Source organism: Oreochromis niloticus, linkage group LG20 (assembly GCF_001858045.2).
Source record: "Oreochromis niloticus isolate F11D_XX linkage group LG20, O_niloticus_UMD_NMBU, whole genome shotgun sequence".
Lineage (NCBI taxonomy): Eukaryota > Metazoa > Chordata > Actinopteri > Cichliformes > Cichlidae > Oreochromis > Oreochromis niloticus.
In genome coordinates, this window is record NC_031984.2 from 4,271,716 (window position 1) to 4,294,832 (window position 23,117).

A 23,117-nucleotide genomic window follows, 5' to 3' on the forward strand; every position below is an offset into this window, starting at 1 on the left:
TTACCTGTATATTCGTTGAACATCGTCAAGGAAGAGCAGGTCATGTGTCTGACGGGCTTGATATCCCATGAAGGACAGGAACCGCTTCACAGTTTAGACCCTCGCACGTACAGCATATTTTTCAAACTTGGTTGGATTAATTCAGCTCAGGGACACTTTGTAGTCAGCCAGGTGTTTACCTGTAAGAACGACCAGAAAAGAAAAGCATTATCGCCTGAAGCAACATGAATCATAAAGGAGCGACTATAACAATCTCATGCTTACCCATGGATCGGGGAAAATGTTTCCACCTTTCCTCAAGGTTTGATGCTCTGATTCGGGGTAGGTCCACCCTGGCTGCAGCTTGTCCTGCGTCTTCCACCGACAGCTACAATCTCCCTAGAACCAACACTGGGTAGCGCTGTACTATGGCCTCTGTTACCCCCAGAGCCATGTCTGATTCTGGGGGGACGTGGACCTCCGTTACCCCCAGAGTCGTGTCTGATTCTAGGGGGACCTAGGCTGCCATTACTTCCTGAGCCGTGCCTGATTCTGGGGGGACACGGGCCTCCGTTACCCTCTGAGCCATGCCTGATTCTGGGGGGATGCGGGCCTCCATTAACCCCTGAGCCGTGCCTGATTCTGGGGGGACGCGGGCCTCCGTTACCCTCTCAGCCATGCCTGATTCTGGGGGGATGCGGGCCTCCGTTACCTCCTGAGCCGTGCCTGATTCTGGAGGGACGCGGGCCTCCGTTACCCCTGGAGCCATGCCTGATTCTAGGGAAGCCTGTGCAGGACAGGCCCAGTTTCCCTCTCCGTCAAAACTGCAGAACCGAACAGAAGAACACCTTACCTGTTGCTGACACGGAGTTTCACTGACACAGGCAGCATCTCTTTTTGTCCTGCACCTAATGAGAGACACCTGCTGCCGCTGTCAGGAGCTGATGGGGTTTTCATTCGCATCTAAAACTAAATATAAGACCAACAACAATTAAACTAAGAACTGTACAAATTAGAAACTCAACAAGGAACGTTTGAAAGTACAAAGGGGGCGCCTATCAAAATTAAATGTTGCATAAAGGGAAAACACTGGGAGAGCGAAAGAAAGACAAAGAGTCAAGAAACTAAGACCAAGAAGAAAGAAAGACAAGGAGTAAGAAACAAACCAAAAAAAAAAGAGACACAGAGGGGACATGCACTGGGGCCTGATGAAGACACAGATATGTTGAAACGCATAGCCAAAGAAGATGCATGTAGAACGTAACACTAAAAACTAGGTAAAGCAAATTATAATACCAATTAGAAGGACAAGTAAAGTAAAGGAGGCATGTAACTAAACTAAAACTAAACTCAGATGAAACTAAAGCTAAATTAAGTTAGAATATCTTAACAAAAACTAAGTAAAGTAAATCATAGAGCCCTGCAGCAAAACATAGGATGGACCGTGCACCACTGTCTCTTCTTTAGAAGAGGCAGTTTCAGTTCAAAACCCTAACTCTATTATTCCAGCAGACGATAGCTGTTCTTTTTTTTTCAGTTGAAACTTGTAAAAGATGATGGAATAGGTTCTGTGACGTATACATGATTATCAATTTTTATAAACATTTGTATTATATTATATTGTATATTGTGTTTTATTAATTATTTGTACTCTTATGATGTGTTCTCAATTTAAATGTTACATAAATTCAAAATAAGAACATATTTGTGAATATCATATTTTTGTAATTTTTTCATACATGTTTGTTTTGGTTCGTTTAATATATTTAAAAAATCAAGTACAAAAGTTTTTTGTGAACCTCATACACGGCAGAACACAAAGTTGATCAAGATCTTAATGGTTTTTAGTGGCTCTTAAAAGAGCCATTTTGGGCGATTCCCATGGAGCCGCTTCTCTCAGTCCAATTTCCAGTTTCTTCTGTATCTAGTCAAGTGGCAGTGATGACATATCTCGCTGTGGTCCATACATGCAGGAAAGCCAGCGACGAGGTCGTGGGATAGAGGGAGTAGTAATCGCTGGCAGCCTGCACATTCATCAGTGAAGGTTGTTCAGATCGATGTGTTCTGCCATTCCATTATGTTCCCTTACAGTGTGTGTGTGGTGAAAGCACGGTGGGAGTTTTGTCGGGTTTCTGTCCGTGGTTGCAGTGCGAGAGTCATGCAGCGCAGTGTTTCCAAGACAACAGAAGCTGCTAATGTTTCTTAATTATTCACAACGAGGTTTCACGCCACAGCGAAATGGACAGGAGGAAGCAGTGCAATGGAATGCAATTGAGTCAATCTGAACACCCCTTAAGGTATGCTTATAAAATGACCAGTTTACTTTAAAAAGTTTATTTCTCTAAGTTTCTGACTATGCTGAAAAATTAGCTTGAATATTTCAACACTTAATGACTAATCAAAAACAAAATGATCAACTAATTTTGTGTTTGTTAATTTTGTTGACAACTTGAAAACTTCTGCAAAACTGTATTTTTAAAGACATCTAAATCTGAGTTTAAACTCACCCAAACTCTAACCTGCTTAAATACTTACACTGGATCAAAGTTTCTGAAAGAAAATCTCAGAATAATTTGAGATTTTTCTGCCTCTTCACTGAGATTACGCCAGATACAGAGTTCTAAAATGTAAAACGGATGCTCTAGTGAACAGCAACCAATGAATGAATAGAATATGTTCATGGGAGATGGCCTGGCGTTTTCAGACCTTCATATAACTGAAACAATATTCCTGATGACAATTATACGGGACATAACAAACTATTATTAATTGCCTGCCAAACTGGCCAGTGAACTTTTTTTCCTTGCAACCAAAGTAAAATTTATCCCACACAGATCGGTGTTCACTAATAACCTTAGGTGAAAAAGGGATTTGAAAATGACATTGTGGGAAAAAAAGTTTCCTCCTGTCCTTCTCCTTTCATGTCATCCATTCTGTTTTCCCACCGTCGTTTGTTGTTAAGGACTTGTGTTTGAGATTGAAATGATCTTTTGACTCCAGGTAAGCATATTTTCTCTATTTAACCATTGAAGGTTATACATCCAGTGATGTTCTTTTTTTGTCTCAATGAATCTATTTATCAAACTTTGTGCATGTTTTATTAAAACATAAACAGCTTTCTTTCATTCATTTCCTTTTTATTTCAACATAGAGTTTACATTGATTGTTGAAGAGTTTTGCTCTCACACATCTGGCATTTTTATATAAGCAATCATGACTTTTCAAGGTTAAATGACTGAATTCAAATTGGGTTGGCCTTCAGATGCTGATGGCCAACATGGTAACATGGTATTTGACTGTAAGTGAATGTCGTCAGGCGTAGAAATTATCTGGTACAGTAATCCCAGCTGTCACCAATGTCACACCACAAGTTTCGAGAACCATAATGAGCACAGTTACGTTTGGAATTGCAGTATAACCCTTTACTTGTTTTTCCGAGTGGCAGTGGGGGGCTGCAGTAATTCCAGCTGTTCGCAGTGTTGCACCAGTAGTAATCCCAACCGTGATGACCACAGGTGTGGTCACTGTTACATCTCTGTCCTTCTACCGTTATGTCTGAGTATGTTGGCGAGCACCGTACAGTTACGTATCCGGTGGAGCAATAGTAGTCTTTAGCTTGATCTACGTACAGGCAGGAGGTTGAGCAGTCATCTAGGACCTCTGGTTTAAGTCTGCAGACGAGCTCCTGGGATGTTTGTCTTTTGCGTCGCAGCTCATCCCTCGCCGGCCCATAGAAGGGAGTATCAAGCAAGCAAGAAAGTCCACTGGCAAATTTTATGTCCTCCATTCCTGTCAGCCATGTTTGTATGGATTTGTAAAAGAAGTCTACTTTGATGTCTGTGATCCTGACTCTTTTTGTAGGATGCACCATTCCCTCGTCATCGGAGTGGCTCAAGGCGGTGCGAAGAACATTCATGGCATCTGGAGACATGCTGAGTCGGTTTCCCATCGGCAGCTGAACTGTGTTACGCAGCTTCTTCGCCAGTTTCTCCGATTTACGCTTTTTGCTATTTGGAAAAAAGCAGTCATCAGCAAAAATGTTTAAGTTGGTGCTGGCGTAGAGGACAGACAGGCGCCGTGTCAGCTGTTGAACTGATTTGACTGTGATAATGCCATGAGGTTCATTTACTCCTATGTAACCAAAAGAGAAGGACTCCTCTTCATCTGGATGATCGTAACACACTGCTGTCCAAATATGTGTGGGGACTGTCACCCTGTTGTAGTCCCTTTCAGATGGATCATCAAAAATCCCCAGCCTTGGTATTCTGTTGTGTGCTGAGGGTACAGTCCCTGTCACCAGGTAAGCTGTACCTACTGGGTCTTGGTCTTTTAAAATTCGAATCACTGCAGCCTCCCATTCTTTCCAGTGGACCCGGTTGAAGCAGGCGTCCATGGGGGCACTGTTGGTGAGGGTGAAGGTGGCGGTGCGCCCTCGACCACACTGGTAGCCGTTTGGGTTCAGGTGACCTCGGTCATAGCCAGTGTGCGAGTAGTCATCATCAACAGCTTGTTTGGCTTTGACATTTTGTGACTCGCTTGCAGTGTACTTTTTCATGTAAACCACGGTTGAATCATGATAAGCCCCTCAATCCTCCTGGTCCACCCTACACACACAATGAACAAGGTAATAAAAACAGTACGGCGATTGTTAAAAGTAAAAAACCCACCCTGCCTCTGCTGTGAGGAAACAGTATATTGGGGACTCATTCATACCAGGTGCCAGCTCAGCCACCAGGGCATCACCACAGCACCCACCCAGACCAGGGCAGCCCAGGGTCCACCTCACAGCCATTGAGTGCTTGCCAGTGAGGGCAAGCACTGTGGCAATAAGCACAGACCAAGCCAGCTAAACCCTGGCATGATGAACCCCCATGGGGAAACACAGGAGTTAAAACGAATAAAAGAATAAATAACCAGGTAAAATCATCTACAAGCAGAGTTAACTGGAATAAAACCAAATAAATGAATAAATATCCAGGTAAGATAATCTAAAAACCATATTAAAAAGGTGGGTCTTTAACCCCCTTTTAAAAACCTCTATGATCTCTGCAGCCCTGAGGCTCTCCGGCAGGCTGTTCCACAGGTGAGGACCGTAATGGTGGAACGAGGTCCTACCGTAAGTCATGTTCCTCACCCTGGGGAACAACTGAAAAGCCAGAGGACCTCAGGGTCCACAAGGGCTCATACTTTAAAAGTAGATCACTAAGATAAGAAGGCCCAAGACCATTTGAACATTTAAAAACTAATAAGCCAACCTTAAAATCAATCCTAAAATTCACAGGGAGCCAATGCAGCAATTTTAAAACCGGTGTAATGTGTTCCCGCCCCCTGGTCCTTGTTTTTGGAGTAAACCAGAGAGCAGGGCATTACAATAATCTAACCGGCTGAAAATAAAGGCATGCATCAGCACCTCTGTGCTGGTAAGAGAGAGGAAAGGGCGGAGTCTGGCAATATTTGAGATGATAAAAACCTGTCTTAATGACATTTCCTGAGAGACCCACCAGACTCCTGAGTCTGTCTAATAAAATCTGGTGATGTATACTGTATCAAAAGCAGCACTAAGATCCAGTAGCACCAGGACAGAAAGTTTCTGTCTATCAAAGTTCTTAAGTCATTAAAAATCTTTAAAAGGGCCGTCTCAGGGCTGTGGTTTGTCCTAAAGCCAGATTGAATTCTTTCTAAAATCTTTTGCTAATTTAAAAAAAACCTTGCAGTTGAATAAAAACAATTTTCTCAATAATTTTACTTAAAAACGGTAAGTTGGATACAGGTCTGTAATTATCAAGAACATTTGTATCTAAATTACTCTTCTTCAGAAGGGGCTTCACCACAGCCCAAAGTGCAGACTCCGGAGACAGACGTCAACTCAAAAAACAGCTTTAATGCTGAACTCAAAAGTGTAACAAAACTAGGAATTAGTGATGTGACGTTCTGTATCGAGGCTTCGAAGCGTGTGTCGAGTAATGGAGGGGGCGTTTCCGCGAAGCGCGTATCGAGGCTTGCTTCATTTATGGGAGGAGTTGAAAATGATGACGTCCGAAGCCTCGCTGCCTGGCTGTACCACGTGACTGGTTCATGAAGCGGTTCGAACTTTGCCGCGAGCTATGACAGCAATATAAACCCCTTAGACTTCATTCAAAATGTGGGTGTTTGATGGAGAGTTGCGGTTAGTGAGAGTTTGGAGAAAGTTTGGAGGTTTATGAGAGTGAGGAGAGAAAGTCAGGAGAGAATGGAGCCAGCTAAGAAGAGGAGGATGTCCTCCCCTGTGTGGGAACATTTTGATTTTATTCCTCCCAACAAGGTATGTACATTTCTACAGATGATGTATTTTCATAATACTGATGGTCCAATACAATTTATGTTAAGCTGTCTTTACTTTTGTAAAAGGTGAAGTGTTTGCTATGTGCCAGGGAGCTGAGATATAACAACAACACCTCATCCATGCTCAGGCACTGCAGAGCTTTGCATGAGAATAAGGGTTAACGGATTGTGGAGCAAGACCAGGTGAGCCATCAAATGCCATGATAATATAGCATGCAGTAATCTTACTAAATGATATAACAATATTATACAACTGTAATAAGTTACGTGTGTGATATTTATATTTGTGCTTTGTTTTTATTGTCTTTCCTCAGGCGAACAATCTCCAATAGATGAAGACCTGGTTAGCATGGTGATTGAGGACCCCCAGCCATTTAGCATTGTGGAGGACAAAAGAATTAAAAGATATGTTAAATCATTAAATCCTAGCTATGTCCTCCCCACTAAAAAGGTCATAAAAGCAGTGAAACTTTAGTTTTTACAGAATAAAATGTGAAGAGGCAGGACTGAGGCTCAAAGCCTCAGTGTGTAGCTGTCCATACCTCAACGTTACAAAAGCACAACCACTGTCCATACCTCACCTCACAGTAAATGATCATTTCCATTTTAAGCATTTTCAAATAATCATTTTCCATACTGCCAGTATAAATATACACAGTATACTGCCATCACTACAATATACATGTTTTACACACTCCTTTTGTTGTTGACATTTACAGGCTGTGTGCAAAATGCCACACTCTTCAAATTCATGCCAACTAATATTTTCACGTCCACTAGATGTCCTACTAGAGCAAATGAAGCTTCACGAAGCTTTGCGCTGGGGTGAACCAATTGGATGAAAAGCTTCAGTGCTTCATGAAGCTTCATCTGCCCATCACTACTAGGAATACAAAATACACTTACGCAGCCAGAACACACAGCTAGATAAGGGTAGATCACGACACGGACACAGAGAAACACAGGGCTTAAATACACAGAGGGAGCAATCAGGGAATGAGTAACAGGAGGGAAACACAGCTGGGGCAAATCAGGCCTAACGAAACAGGGGAAGCAAAACCAGATGCATTAACAGGAGACACGGACTTTCAAAGTAAAACAGGAAACATAACACAGACTGAACTACAGACACAGACTCTGACTGGACACAGGGAGACAGCAACTAGAGAACACAGAGACATAAACCATAAGACAGAACTTAACAAAGAAACCAAAGACTAGAAATGATAAATAATAAATAATTTGGCTTGGCCCTGGCTTATCGAAGAATTAAGGAAGCGGAACCGGCTGTTCAAACCCCCACAAGGCTGCCCGCTGGGATTGAAACGATGGGACGAGGCGTGAGTTTCTCAAAATGGGCTCATTGAGTGCAGCACGGATAAGATCTTGGGGAACCACACGGCTGCCGTGAATACTCAGAACAAGACCTCTGAGTGAAAAACTGGATTACATCTGGAGGGGCTCGCTCGGAATAACACCTTGAGCGAAATTGGATCACATCTTGGGAAGTGCACTGCGGTCATGAGTTCTCAGAGCCTGCTCTTTGAGGACAAGAATGACAACATCACGGAACGTAAGTTTGGATAACATCATAGAAAGCTCACGGCTCTCCAGCGGGAGATTGAGAGACCAGTGTTGGACTGTTAGAACAGCTTTGAAATTCATATGAGTTGTTCGCACTAAAGTAAAAACCACCATCACTTCATGCGGATACCCCTTCGGCGCCAGCTGCGGTCTCAAGGCTGGAGCTGAACATAACACCCTGATAACGACTGTGTTTAGACTGTTCCCCCCATTCCATGCAAGGCCACCTGGGTTGGCTGGAAGACTGTTTACTTAGCCTGGCAGGGCGAAGGACACTGTCTCAGCTGTACTCTGGACACACATACACTGATATGCATACACTGATCCCCCCTCCCTTTCCGAACGCCTTCGATGCTTGTGCCCTACCGGGGAAGATGGCAGTCGACTGGACCAGCGCAGACATGCTGCAGGACCGGATGCGCTGTCTACACCGGCTCTCTCTTACCCTTTACCCGCCCCTGTTGCTTGTCTTGTGTTTCTATGGTGTATTGATAGTCATGTGCTTTTTGTGCTGAGGTGTTTTTTCTGTTATCAAACTGTTCTCCCACTAGGAGCTCAGTCTGAGTGGAGTTTTTTTCTCCTCCTCTCTCCTCATGTTATGTATTTTCGTTGTTTTTTTTCTTCCTATCAGCCTACCTTTCTGACATGTCTCCCCAATGTGATGTTTGTGTAAAGTTGGTCAGAAGGTTCCTTTGTAAGTGCGCATGCGCCATTAGCGTGCTGCCTGCTGTAACCCTAATTTCATTTGGGATTAATAAAGTATTCTGATTCTGATAATATAATAAACTCAAAACCCTGGGTCAACGACCCAGGCATCCTAACACTATATTTAAAAGCTCAGACTAAAAGAAACCATAAAATGTTTTTTTAAAATGAAGAGGGAATGGGATCTAAAAGGCAGGTTGTTGGGTTTACTTGGGGAAAAACTCGACCAAGCATCTTTGCATCAACCAGGACAAAACTCTCCAGTGTTTCCTCAGGTAAGAGCAATGCTGGTGATCCATTGAGATTAACATCATGTAATGATAAAAGCTTGGATCTTGTAGCATTGACTTTATTCGTGAAGTGGTCTGCAAAGTCCTCACATGCAGCATTAGATAATGGCACAGAGGACTTGCTGAAATCCTTATTTATTATAAGAGTGATTGTTTTGAAAAGAAACTTTGGGTTATTTTTATTTTCAGTTATGAGGTTTGAGAAATATAGTGTTCTTGCCCATTTAATTGAGTTATTGTAAATTTTGAGTTGTTCTTTAAAAATGTCCTGATGAATTATTGGTTTTGTTTTTCTCTATCTCCTCTCAGTAGTGCTGGGCGATATGGAAAAAATATTTATCACGATATGAATTATTTTATATCACGATAACGATATATATCACGATATACCACCTGACCTGTGGTGATCTAGAAATTACGCAGTCTGTAAACAGCAAGTGCTGAGGGTGCAGTCTTTGCTTTGAGTTACCGTAAAGTATGTCGCAAATCCGGGTGCACGTACAGCAGCACCATGTCGCAAAACCACAAGACAGAGTTTCTTTGTGAAAAATATCATTTTTTTAGACTTTATTTTCTCTTGCATAAAGTTAAGAGCATGTATAGTGAGAAGACAACACTAATATATTTGCCACAGGCTATTTAGCCTTTTAAGACCTACCATAGAACAAAGCCCGCCAGAGCTTATGTTTATATTTTTACACGCTGTAGTGTCATTTGTGTTAGCATTTCAAGTTTCCATACATCAACACAACTGTTAGAGCCCAAATTTGAATAATATGTATGCATTAAGTCCATAGTAACTACATAAATTGCAAAAAAGTGTAGTGCAATAAACTACAAAAAAACTGAAAATCGTTTTTGTTTTTTTACATATATTTCTAGTTAGAAAAATTTAAGAGGTGTATCCTTCAAAACTGTAAATACAAAAAAGTTGCACAAAATAGTTTCCAACCACGAGAAATTTATTTTGAGTGTCTTCATAGTTTTATTTTTGAGATACACTAATTTTTATATACTACAGGAAAAATGAAAATAAATATTATAATGCTTCAAAATAAACTATTTCCGACAGTGTAATTTGAGTTCTAAGCATCCAAGAAATGATACAGAAAAGCATAAAGTGAAACATGACTTTTAAAAACACCAACATAGGCTTATAAGGCCCTTTCGCGAAAATGACATCACTTCCGGTTTCGGGCAGGTAATGGCGGACATGCGATAGTTGCTCTGACATATATGCCAACGTAGGAAGTGTTATTGAACATCGGCAAAGCGTGTTTCTGGAATATTATCTTTTTGTTGCTGCAAGTGCTTCTTATGCAATTTTTGCAAAGCTATATGTGGAAGGAAACCGTGACCTAGGACAAGCTAATGGCATTAGATGTACGTACAACTCCTCCGGTTTCACATGCAAAATAAATTATTGCGCTACCTCACGTGGTTCCAGTTCTACATGGATTTAAAAATAGTTAGGTAAAACGAGGTGTGCCTGCTCCGACCAGTTGTAAAGGGTTAATGATATATTTTATGTAATAATTTATAAAATCTGGGTTAGAAACGATAGAAGACAAATGGCACGATAGACACTTTTCTATCGTCCACACGATATATATAGTCATATCGCCCAGCACTACCTCTCAGCTCTCCTGTAATTTCTTTTTAAACTTCTGATATAGTCATTTCTTCATTTTAGATGTTAATGTTTTTAATTTCAGTGGAGCAATAGACTGTAGTCTATTATTAAAATCATCAGTAATAAAAATCACAAGATGCAGGTCAAATCTGAACAGGAGTTTGTCTAAAAACATCAATAACATGTGCAGCCACTTCAGGAGTTATATACCGCTTCCTCACAGTTCTCACTCAGTTGAAAGGGGAGTGTTGCGTAAAAAGGTGTTTTTTGGAGTTTTCTACCCTAGTCCAACGTTATTCCTTCATTAAAAATGAGCCAGAAGTGGGTTGTTTTTTTTTTATTTCATTGAAGCATTTTAGAGCAGCTTGCGATCTCTCCCGACCATAATTCAGAACCGTCTGGACGGTGGTTTTGATGAGTCTCCGCTCTTTTGACAAATCTACGCCCACTAGCTGACGTAAATACGAAGTGTATTTTATGGTCCTCCCACTGCGTGCTCAACTGACCCATGGCTGCATCAGAAGGGAAGGAGAAAGCTTTGATATTTAATATTACAGTGTTACATATTGAGGCCAATACCAAAAAATACAAAAGACAACAAATAACAACACTTTTCCATTTGGCATCAGTTTCAACATTCAATAGGTATGAAAAGCTGCTCTTGTCAGTAAGTCTTTCTAAGTTCATCTTTTAAACAGCCATAAACTATCCTTGTTATTTTCTAAATTGGGGGGGTAATAAAATATTACAGTATAATATTAAATATGAGAATTGTGTTTCTTCTCATTCATTATTAGTAATATCAAAGGGAACTTTTACTTAATTCATTAAAATTCAGACCAAATAGAAAATAAAGGTATGTAAAAAAATTACCCTAACTTATTGTGAGTAGTGTAAATGCACACCTTTGAGTACAGTGTTCCCCCCAAAATTCGCGGGGGACAACCGGGAATAGTTTGAGAACGCGAATATGTGTAAGTCCTTCTCCCCTCCAATACAAACGACAAACCTTAAAATTTCACCCAAAACATTGCAGAAACATTTCAGATCTTTTCTGAAACATTTCTTAAAAAATATTACAGTAGTTGTGTCCACACACTTATTCTTCATTTTCTTTAAGGTGCACAATACGTAACCGTTTCTAACTACACCAACAATGTTTATCCCGCAATCAAACTAATCGCGCCAGCTGTCGGCAGTTACCAGTGATTCCTGATATTAGGGACAAAACAGGTTTTAATTTTCTAAAATATATTTTTTTATTTTTCAAAAACATATTTATAAATAATTGTTACACAGAGTGTTGGCTGTCTCACCATGTTTTGGTACAATCTCCCATGTAACAGTTGGTGAAATGTTAGTATTTGACCACTAGGCGGAGCTCTTGTAATGATAATTTAATTAATGCATTTTATTTTGTATGTTTTATTTTTATGTTGAGCATGTTAACATTTTCCTATTTGCATACCGGATTGGTGTAAAGTTACTTTGATACATGGAAAATAACCGGTTAATTCTGTAAGTATAAGGTAAGGGCAGAGGTCACTTCCTGTTTTGGGAAGTAAGGTCAGAGAAGCTGCTCATGGTGATGGTCTAGCCGTGTAATAGTCAAGCTAAGGAAGAAATAATAAGTCCTAAGTTCCAGTTACACCGGTTTGTCTACTTGCAGGCCAAAGTGGTATGTTTGTTTATATTTTGTGAATTTTATATTGCAATATGTTTTAATGCTGAAATATAATTTTCTTGTACATTTGTATTCACCAGTTCTACGGTGTACCTGTGTACGTTAAAAGAAGCACAGTAAACATCAGTGAGGAAGAACTCTTGTGTCTCTCGTGTATGTGTACAAGCCGGCATATCCCAGGTGTAACATTTTTTAATAATTTATGTTTTTGTCAACACCGTCAGACACAGAAATGCAAAAATATGTATTTTAAATTAAGTTGTTTCAGCTATTTTGACTATTAGCAGCTTCTCTGTTCTACTGTTTATGCACATATGTTTTCAAACTAATTATACCATGTTTAAAAGTAAGATTGTTTTGGCTTTTTATTACATACATATTTTCAGAAGCTTGTATTTAATCTCTATAAGAAACAATTATATTTAGCAGCATGCAAATGACACATTTATTGAGAAAATTACGCACTTTTATTGGAAGATCATGAGGTAGGAAAATATATGGTTCTTCAAAAGAGTAAAATAAAAAAAAACTCCATATTATGGAGTTGACAAGGTGCTGACGGTGGTGACACAAATCTGATGGTGGTGACACACTAGTAGAAAACAAGATATTATTTCTTTCAAAATGACCATTAAACCTTAACAACTTACGTAATATCACAAGACACATCATAACAATTCTGTTTTTGCACATGTCAAGTACATCTACATCTTAATAGTTCACCAGCAAGTAGCTGCCTACTACTCCTTGATTCCTAAAGCTCTCTGTGGTTGTGTGTTTAGACCCCGCTGTACTTTCTCTCCTTTTGTGTCTCTGTGCTTGTTTCCAAAACCTTCTCTTCTGCCTTTTTTCTCGTTCTTTCACATCACTGATGTTCTTTATTTTTCCCTCTTTCACTCTATTTCTCCATCTTTCCCTTTCCTTTATGAGAAACTCTTTCTTCAACTCAGGCTGACTATTTTTTTTTTTGCTCCTTTTTTGATCCTCCCTGTTCCTTCTCTTTCATTCCTTTAGTTACAGGTTCCCCTTTGCCATTCTAGCCTGAAATGTACCATCTTGTAATTACTATACTTTTTCGGAACCATATTCATTTATACAGATTAAGGATGAATATTCACAACACAATCATGTATTAAGCAACAGAAATGCTATCCGGTCTTTAAGTCTGACGTCATTAGCCATTTCCAGGTCCAAACTCCGCTGCAGATCCCAAAGTCAAAGGAACTCTGCGGCATCACTGAGAGTTACATACTATCTAAATTCTTTCATCTTTAATAAAATGATCAGTGTGGCTGAGTTAGAAGTTAGCTCACTGGTTTCCACCTACATTCCAACATAAATGAAGACAGAAAACTAAACAGCAGTGACTTTTGTCGGGTTACTGAAGTTGGACTAGCTGGTATATAATGATGTGCTATGTGTAGTGGCGAATTTCTGTCCCAAGCTTTGAAAAAATAATTCTTCCACTTCTTAATGTGAGCTGTCCAGATTTATTTCTGACGCGTACATACAAACAGATGATGTCACGGTCAAAAAACCATTTGCTGCTACAGCGCACATTTCCATTGCTGTTCTGGCTGCATCCTAACCTGCTACCACACATGCGCTGTAACGTTTTCTTACCCGACACAAATTAAACGCGCAGCATCTACTCTCTAACAACATGTTATACAAAATCAAACATGTAACATAATAGCTGAAACAGTATCAAAAATATTTTGCAATAGATTGGCTCTAACATTTCCAGCCCCATAATTGGAGGGCGTGAAGACTGACAATTATTGAACACTTACAAAAGAGCCAAATAACATCAATACTTTCTGTATCACACATGGTCATTCAAATTATCTTTCACAAAACCTGTAACCGATCAGAACATACACGGTATTTTCTCATTCCAGTTTACATGACATTCTCACAGATCAAGCATAGCTTGTCAATGGGTCTTTCTAAGGTGTTAGTCTTTGTCTTGATGATCACACGCCGCACCAGACCCTTAGCATCTGGAATGACACGAAGAACTCTCCCCAACACCCACGAGCTTCTTGGCGCTGACTCATCGACCACCATTACAACGTCCCCCACAGTTAAGTTTTTTCTGACCTGAGTCCACCTTTGACGCTCTTGAAGCATAGGCAAGTACTCGCGCACCCACCTCTTCCAAAACAAGTCAGCAAGATATTGCACTTGCTTCCAACGGCGGCGGGAGTATGAGTCTTCCTTTCTGAAAAGTCCAGGAGGCAAAACCGGCTTTTTCTTCATCAGTAGCAAGTGGTTAGGAGTCAGTGGTTCCAGGTCTGTTGGATCATCTGTTACTGTAGTAAGCGGTCTGTCATTTAGTACCGACTCCACTTCACACATCAGTGTCAGTAAACCTTCATCATTGACCAACTGTTCCTTCAGTATAGACCTCAGAACCTTCCTCACGGTTCTGATCTGCCTTTCCCATATCCCTCCAAAGTGAGAACCAGCGGGTGGGTTAAATACCCACTGGATTCCCTTTTGCATGAGACAATCTAGGATCTTTGACTGATTCCACTCTTGAATGGCTTCGCGTAACTCCCGTTCAGCAGCAACTAGGTTGGTGCCATTATCTGAACGCATGACAGATACCTGACCTCTTCTGCACACAAAGCGTCTGATGGCGTTCAGACATGAATCAGTATCCAAGGTGTGTGCAATTTCAATGTGTACTGCTCTCGTTGTAAGACAGGTAAACAAGCACAATCAGCTGGATTGATTGCTGTACCAACGTACCTCCACTGCTGAGGCTTTGTTAGCTCTCTAATGACCGCAATGCGATTGGCCACGAATGTCTTGAAGCGAAGATTCTCATTTTCAATATACTTCAACACAGTTGTGCTGTCAGTCCAGAACGTAGATTCATGAAGATTCATCTTAAGCTCTCTTCTTAACATTTTGTCTGTCTTTGCAGCAACCACAGCTGCAGTCAACTCTATTCGTGGAATAGTGGTTTGCTTCAGGGGCGCCACTCGGGATTTTCCCATCATTAACGTACAGTGAACACGTCCGTCTTTACTGGTCATCCTCAAGTATGACGCTGTTCCATATCCACATTCGCTCCCATCAGAAAAATGGTGGAGCTGTGCTGTTGCGACAGGACCGAAGTCCAATGGTCTGACACACCTGGGTACGGTTACCTCTGACAGCTGGCACAGCTCTTGTAACCACTTGTTCCACTTACGACTGAGCTGTTCTGGGATCTCATCATCCCAAGCAAGACCCTCCCTGCATAACTGCTGCAAGATCATTTTTGCAGGGAGAGTTCCTGGGGAAAGGAATCCCAGTGGGTCATAGATGGAGCTGGTGACGGAAAGTATCCCACGTCTCGTCACAGGTCTGTCTTTGATGTTAATCCTGAACTTGAATGCATCAGACTCAGGGCACCATAGAACTCCTAAAGCACGTTCCATAGGCAGCAGGTCATGGTTCAAGTTCAGGTCTCTGACATCTTTAGCTCTCTCATGCTCAGGGATGAATGTGAGCAAGGCACGACTGTTGCTTGTCCATTTCGTTAGGTGAAATCCTCCACCAGAGCACAATTCAGTGAGGTCTGTGTATAACTCCATACCTTGAGTTTCCGTGGCAACAGACTTCAAGCAGTCGTCAACATAAAAATTTTCCAGAACTGTGCTTACAGCTTCAGGTGATGATTTGCTGCGGTTCTCCTCTGCTGTTCTTCGCAGTGCATAGTTGGCACAACTGGGAGAAGAAGTCGCACCAAAGATGTGCACCATCATCCGGTACTCAGCAATGTCTCGATTGAGGTCCCCTGCTGGCCACCACAGAAAGCGCTGCAGGTCAGCATCGTCATCCGGTACGCGCACCTGATGGTACATTGCTTCGATATCTGCTGTAAAGGCAATAGGCTCTTCCCTGAACCGTGTCAGCACTCCGATCAACGAGTTTGTTAAATCTGGCCCTTGTAGAAGTTCACTATTCAGTGAAACTCCTTGGTAGCTGGCAGCGCAGTCAAAGACGACCCTCAGCTTCTTTTTTTGTGGATGGTATACCCCATGGTGGGGAATATACCACTGTTTGCCATCCTTGCGGTTTAACTGTGTTGTTGGAACCTCAACGGCATATCCCTTGCTCAACATGTCACTCATGAAGGCAGTGTATTCTTCATGGAGTGCAGGATTCCTTTTCAGCTTACGCTGAAGGCTCAGTGCACGCTGTAATACTGCACTTCGATTGTTCGGCATCTGAACACACAGCTTCTTCGTAGGAAGACTTATGGAATAGTGTCCATCAACGAGATGAGTAGAGCTTGACACAGACTCCATGAAGTGGTGGTCCTCTTGAGACATTCCTGCTTTATCATCACAGTGACGCTCTGGAAAGTCGTGGTTATACTGTCGTACAAGCAGTTGTTCCACGTTGTCGATGACTATTCTGTTCACAGTAGCACATGGTTGTACATCATTGGCTGCAGTATCTGTTTCTCTGAGTGGTCCATTCAGAATCCATCCAAGTGCTGTCTTTACGGCATATGGACCATTGTCCTCACTTGGGATCACCTTCCATGGCTCCAATATGGTGTATTCTTTAGTTCCAATGAGAAGCTCCACTTCAGCGTCAATATGAGGCAACTTCACCTCGCGAAGGTACGGCCACTTGTCAACCTCTTTCTGAAGTGGGATGTTCTCTCTGGAAACAGGAATACTTTTCTGTGTGAAGACCTTTGACAGTGCGATAAAGTTGTTGTCTGCCAGACTGCTGACTTCTAATTCTGTGAGCACATAACTCTCCTCTCGACTTTTGGAATTTATGGTCCTCAACGTCAGCTCAGTTCGTCTGCCTTGCACCTTCAACTGCCTTGCCAAGGCGTCGGTGCAGAACGATGCAGAGCTACCTGGGTCAATGAAAGCGTAAACCTCCACAGCCTTGTTACTCTTGCAGGACTTCACCCTTACAGGTACAATGGCAAGCACGCAGCTGCCTCCAGCCCCAGTACAGGCACTTGTCTCCTTTTCTTCAGACAACCCTGCTGGGCCTTTAGCAGTGCTATCCGTATTGACCTCAGTGGGAGGCTTCTCTTCCTCATAACTTGAGAAGTGCAACAAACTTGGATGCTTGAGTGAACAAACCTCGCACACCATCTTCTTTTTGCAATCTCTGCTCATGTGACCTTTTAGCAGGCATCCAAAGCAAAGTCCGTTTTTCTTCAAATAGTCCACTCTATCCTTATGAGTCTCCTCTCTAATCTTGTGACACTCTTGCAGTGTATGAAGTTTCCCACAGAACATGCAAGGTCTTGTGAAGGCGCAATTGAGTGACAGGTCACTCTGGTTCTTACTCACTCTGCTTCTTTTGTCCATTTCTGAACCTTGGTTAACCTTGATAGCAAAGCTGCTCCCATGTCTAATGTCTTTCTTCAACTTGTTTCCTTGCTGTGGCTTTTTTATGACCTTGTCTGACACTGCTGTTTCAAGATCGCCAAAGAGTGGGTCGGACATGATCTTTGCTTGGCATTCAACGAAGGCCACCAGCTCTGTGAATCTTACTCTGTTGCAGCGCCGCTCCTGGATGTCATATGCATGGGTTCTCCAGCGCTCTCTTATTTTAAATGGCAACTTGGAAATGATGACCCTCATAGTTGCTGGGTTGTCCATTTCTTCCATATAGTCGACATCCTCCATGGCATTACGACAGCTCACCAGGAATACGGAGAATGCGCTCAATGCCTTTCCATCTTCAGCCTTAATTTGTGGCCACTTTGACACCTTTTCGATTAGCGTGCTAGCAATCTGTAGCTCGTTTCCATATTTATCTTGAAGCAGCTGCAGGGCCCTTTCATACCCCCGATGTTCAGGCATATGCTGACAACTCCTCACAAGATCACGAGGCTCGCCTCGAGTATACTGCTCCAGAAAGTATAGCTTATCTGAATTGCTATCAGCTCTGGTGTCGATAGCGTGCATGAATGCCCTCATAAACGACCTGTACTCCAAAGGATCTCCGTGGAACACTGGCACTTCCCTTTGTGGTAACCGAGCCAGCTGTTGGTTCTTTACAAGCATCTCTGTGATATCTGCCTGTTTCTGCATAACTTGATGAAGCTCACTTGGTCTGGTCTCCTGAAGTGAGACACCCTCTTGGCGTTGGCTCGGCCCCTGCAGTGGAGTTCTATGTGTCTTAGGTATGGCCCCTGCTGCAGCACCTGGATCACCAGGATTCCTCCGAGAGGCAGACCTCTCTATCTCTGTTGGCTTCCCTGGTGTGTGTTTTACGTTGCCATGACCATTTTCGTTGTTCATTTTCAGGAGGTCACGCCATGGCGTTACCGTAAGTCTGGTTTCACTCACGTGAGACTTAACACCTTCACATTCCTCATACACTTTCACTTTGGCAGTAGACACTGCAATGGCTGTTTCAATATCCAGCCTTTCTTTTGCAGCTTTAATTTCTGCTTCTTTTAACTCTAGAGCCTGTTTTTCTTTCAGAGACGCTGCTCGTGCCATCAGAGCTGCTCTGTTAGCTTCTTCCTTGATGCGCTCTGATGATGCTGTCGACACCCTTGACGTGTTGGATACTTTAGACGTGGTTGACGCTCTAGATGCTTTTGACACTCTGGATGCACTGTCCATTGGCGTTATCTCTTGATCACATGTTTGTGCTTCAATCCATGTATTAACTCTATTAATGAACTGCAAACATCGTTCTGACATTGGCTGAAACCAAAGTTGCTGGTCAGCCTCCTTTTCCTCCTCATCTTTAATACACAGCAACACTGCATAATTGCATTCTTGAAACTCTTCATACAACTTCTTGTAAGCCTTCAGTGACCCTCTCACATCATTTACAGCCGGCAGAATTTCACGGCTCAAAAGTCGCTCAGTTTCATCTTCCTGTGCTGTCACTTGTCCTAATTTGCCTCTTCTCACCTTTGTGAGCTGATGCGGTTTGAACTCCAGACCCTTGTCTGTCATCGCCCTCTGGCTGTCATCACGCGTAACTACATCCACACTGTCGTTAATGCCGTCCACCATTGTAATTATATAACACCGCTAATCCGTAATGATTTTTCTTCGGCACAGCTGTCGGGTGGTGTACTGCACAAACTCCTTTATGCTACTTCCACAGGTAAGATGCATCTGAAAAAACACTTTTTACTTAGCTGTTCGCCGTGTTGTTGTGCGTAGGCGTCCTTATGCCGATGATCCGGTGACTTTTCTATGACTCAGTCGGTGGCTCCACCGTGCAAACATTCCTCCGTTATTCGCTGGTTTTTTGACTTTTATGTAGTGGCGAATTTCTGTCCCAAGCTTTGAAAAAATAATTCTTCCACTTCTTAATGTGAGCTGTCCAGATTTATTTCTGACACGTACATACAAACAGATGATGTCACGGTCAAAAACCCATTTGCTGCTACAGCGCACATTTCCATTGCTGTTCTGGCTGCATCCTAACCTGCTACCACACATGCGCTGTAACGTTTTCTTACCCGACACAAATTAAACGCGCAGCATCTACTCTCTAACAACATGTTATACAAAATCAAACATGTAACATAATAGCTGAAACAGTATCAAAAATATTTTGCAATAGATTGGCTCTAACACTATGTGATCACTAGTGACACAGCTATGTTAGCATAACATAAACACACTGAAGCATGAGGATGAACACTAGCTTTTTTCCACTTGATAAAAGTTAATGCAAGGGTTTCTGATGGTTAGGCCCACAGTGATCACTGACTGTTTTTAGGGGCTTGTTCAGATTAAATAGAGCAAGATAAAAAGCATTAAAACATTTTAACAGCACAACAGGCTTAATAAACACAGAGTAGTTTGGGCCCGGAAGCAGGATTCATACATCATCACTTAAAGACCAGCTCTCGGGGCAGAGATAGCCCAGTAGTGCCACACGATCGGAAGGTTGGGCGTTCAAATCCAACCAACAGCAGCTATCCTGGATTTGTAGCTGCCCACTGCATCACTGAGTGAATGGGTTAAATGCAGAGGACTAAGCTTTTACCCAAATGATTAATAATGTATACATAAACAATGAGATTCAAGATAAGGCAAATTTGAGAATATTCGACACATCTGTAAAGCAGAAATATCAGTAAAATACACAGGAAGTAATATGATTGAAATATTAATAAAAATAACTTAATATAATTGATGAATAGGACACTTTTGTGGCATTTGTCAACACCATTAGAAAAAGGGTCAAAACAAACCGTCAGACAAATATCCTGATGGTGTTGACATCTGATGGTGCTGACAAAATACCCTACTTTCTCTCATAACACATGTTTTTCTGACAGAAGCCATCTTGTTTTTCATCATTTGCTTATGGCCTCTACAATCTAACTAAATTAAGCTCTTTTTACAAAAAAAATAATAATCTTGCATTACATCGACTTTGGTTTTGACGCACTATGGTTGTGACACAGAGTTTTATCAGAAAGGTATGTCATAAATAAAATAAAAATTTAAAAGAATTATCACAGCAGTGACCTCATGGCATGTGTATCAAACAGGAAGTGGTAAAGGGGTCCTAAGCTACCCACAATAATTCCTGATTTTTTTGTACTTTTAAAAAAATGTGATGGTGTTGACAAAAACTCTGGACACGATTTTAATCACTTAAAAAATATGCAAAAATACATTTTCAATGTCATATTTTGATATTATATAAGGTATTGACTTAAATACTTAGTGACGAGAGCCATGATGTTTAATTTTACATTACTTTTATTTTTTTTCTGTATTTTAATAGTATCACACCTGCTTCTGGACAATGGATTTTTAAGGTAGTGGTAATCTATTGTACCATTTAAAATAAATATATATGTATAAAAAATGCAAAATCATACTTTTGTTGTATAAACATTGCCTTGGTTTGTCTTTTAGTCAGTTGGGTTAACACTTGTATTCATATTTTTAACACCAAAATTGGGTTTTACCTGGCGGACATGTTTTGTTTATCTCAAGAATGACAAATGACAAGAGCTGGAGAAAGTTCCCAGGGAGAGGAAAGTCTGGACATTTTTGCCAAAGTGAGTTCAGATCGAATGCGGTGCGTTCCTTGTATTGCTTCGTATCGCTTCCACTGTGTGTGAAATGATACTGGAGTTCGGCTTCAGTGGCCAGGGTTTACCGATTAGATGATTTCAGCCATTGGAGCCGTTAAAAATGTGCGAGCGGTGCTCGTATCAACCATAGACACAAATTAAAATATCAACCTCGGGGCGCCGGTCTTGTTCCACCATCGGATCATCGTCCATTAGCGTTCAAATACTATGTTAGAGCGAACACACACTGTGTTGGACAGAAAAATCAACGCATTGTCTGTGTTTATGTGCTAAACCTGGAGGAGTCACGTGACTGAGAAAAGATCTGCGAATATGTGAAACCAAAATTTTGACATGCGAATAAGAGGGGGAAGACTACTGAATTTTTGATGATGGCATTTTTAGTCTATAATTTAATAATAAAAACAAACATGGTTTTGTTTTAAAGAGGTTATCAATTGAATTTTACAGTAAACTTTTTGCAGAGATTATTTATTAACATTCTCGGGTCAAAGAATTGGACACAATACATGAACACATTTTTTTAAAAACTATACTCTGTGTGTCTGAATTTCATTATAAGTTAATGGTTTTTGTTTCTGGATGTAAAACAAAATCAGTGAAATATACTTAAGTTTATTCCAAAATCTTTTCTAAAATTCCTTAAATATAACTTACTTTACCATCAAATTTATTCTGTGTACATCTTTATGAACAAAGCTTGTTCATTGAAAGAAAGTCCATTACTCAAGCAACCAACAATTTGCAGCTCATCTTCTGGATATCTCAAAAATATACACTTGTTAACAGGAGAAGGCACAGTCTTACTAATGATAATTTAAACCAAACAAAGTTTCCCATAAAGCGATAGTAATAACAGTTTACCTGCGGCTCAATGAACCAGTTCCCAGTTTTCCGTCCCTCCTGGTTGGGGCACGTATAGTCAAAGGTGTAGGCGCTGTAGAGCGGGATCCTGTGGGTAGTAGAATACAGCGAAGCAAAGAAGTACGAGCTATCGTAAAACTTTTGACATATTTTATGGGCATTTTGATCAAAACCTTGAGGCTGTCTCCCTTTGTAGAAGAACTCTGAACAGTATATAAAGTCATTGACAACCTCTGTTAGTGTAGGTAGAACACCACACAGAGCCAGAGCGAGGACAGCCCAGACTATCATGACTGCGGTCTGACTACAGTCAGAGAGGCAGATGTTTTAAACAACAAACCGTCACTCGACTGTTTGATCTGCCTTTTTTTTTTTTTCTACAAACTGCAGTGATGCAACTATTTACATTCAATTCTGTCCCTGGGGGACTTTGCTCCCTTCCTTCCTCATGCAAGATTAAGAAGGTAAAATTCTAAAGTATAATGAAAAACATAAAAAAGTAAAATTTCAACAATCTGTAAGAGAAATGTTAAAGGGGGTTATTGTTTGTTTTGGGGGTAATAATAATAATTCTGATCTCCCAGAATGTAAAGATAAACATGGTACAAATTTTTGGGCTTAAAACTGTGGTATTTGTTGACATTTTCACAGACTTTAAACTTTTTTCTCCTCTCATTTGAAGCTCTAGTAGACAGGGCAGATGCTGTTCCTTGTTTTGCAACATGAGCCAGTCTTGAGCCTTTGCAAAATGATCTGCACATTTTTGGTGGAGCTTCTGTTGGATTTATATTTTATTATTGTCATTTGTATTGGGAAATATCTAACCATATATGCTTAGAGGCGTATAATCGATTGTGTAGTGATAGGATGTGTGATCCTTAGTGGTCAGCAAAGACTTTGTGTGCATACCAGAGTGTTCTGGCATTCACACCTACACCCTGGGAGCATGGGAGAGGTCGTACCTTCTTTTATTGTTTTATGGTAGGATAA

General features: G+C 41.2%; 1 protein-coding gene across 5 annotated transcripts in view; it reads right to left on the reverse strand.

Moving 5' to 3' along the window:
- The window catches only part of LOC102082561 (retrovirus-related Pol polyprotein from transposon 412), a 37,591-nt gene extending 15,162 nt beyond the window's left edge, over positions 1-22,429 (reverse strand). The window contains exons 1-3 of one of the 5 annotated variants that reach the window (XR_003215497.1): positions 22,359-22,429; positions 22,128-22,215; positions 5-4,583 (exon numbers count right to left, since the gene is read on the reverse strand). The gene's annotated coding sequence lies outside the window, so the exon portion shown is untranslated. Of the gene's footprint in view, positions 1-4; positions 4,584-7,206; positions 7,554-22,127; positions 22,216-22,358 lie in introns of those variants that run through there. The other 4 variants (XM_025901632.1, XR_003215496.1, XM_025901631.1 and 1 more) reach the window with 4 other exon arrangements.
- Between the last annotated feature and the right edge of the window lie 688 nt (positions 22,430-23,117).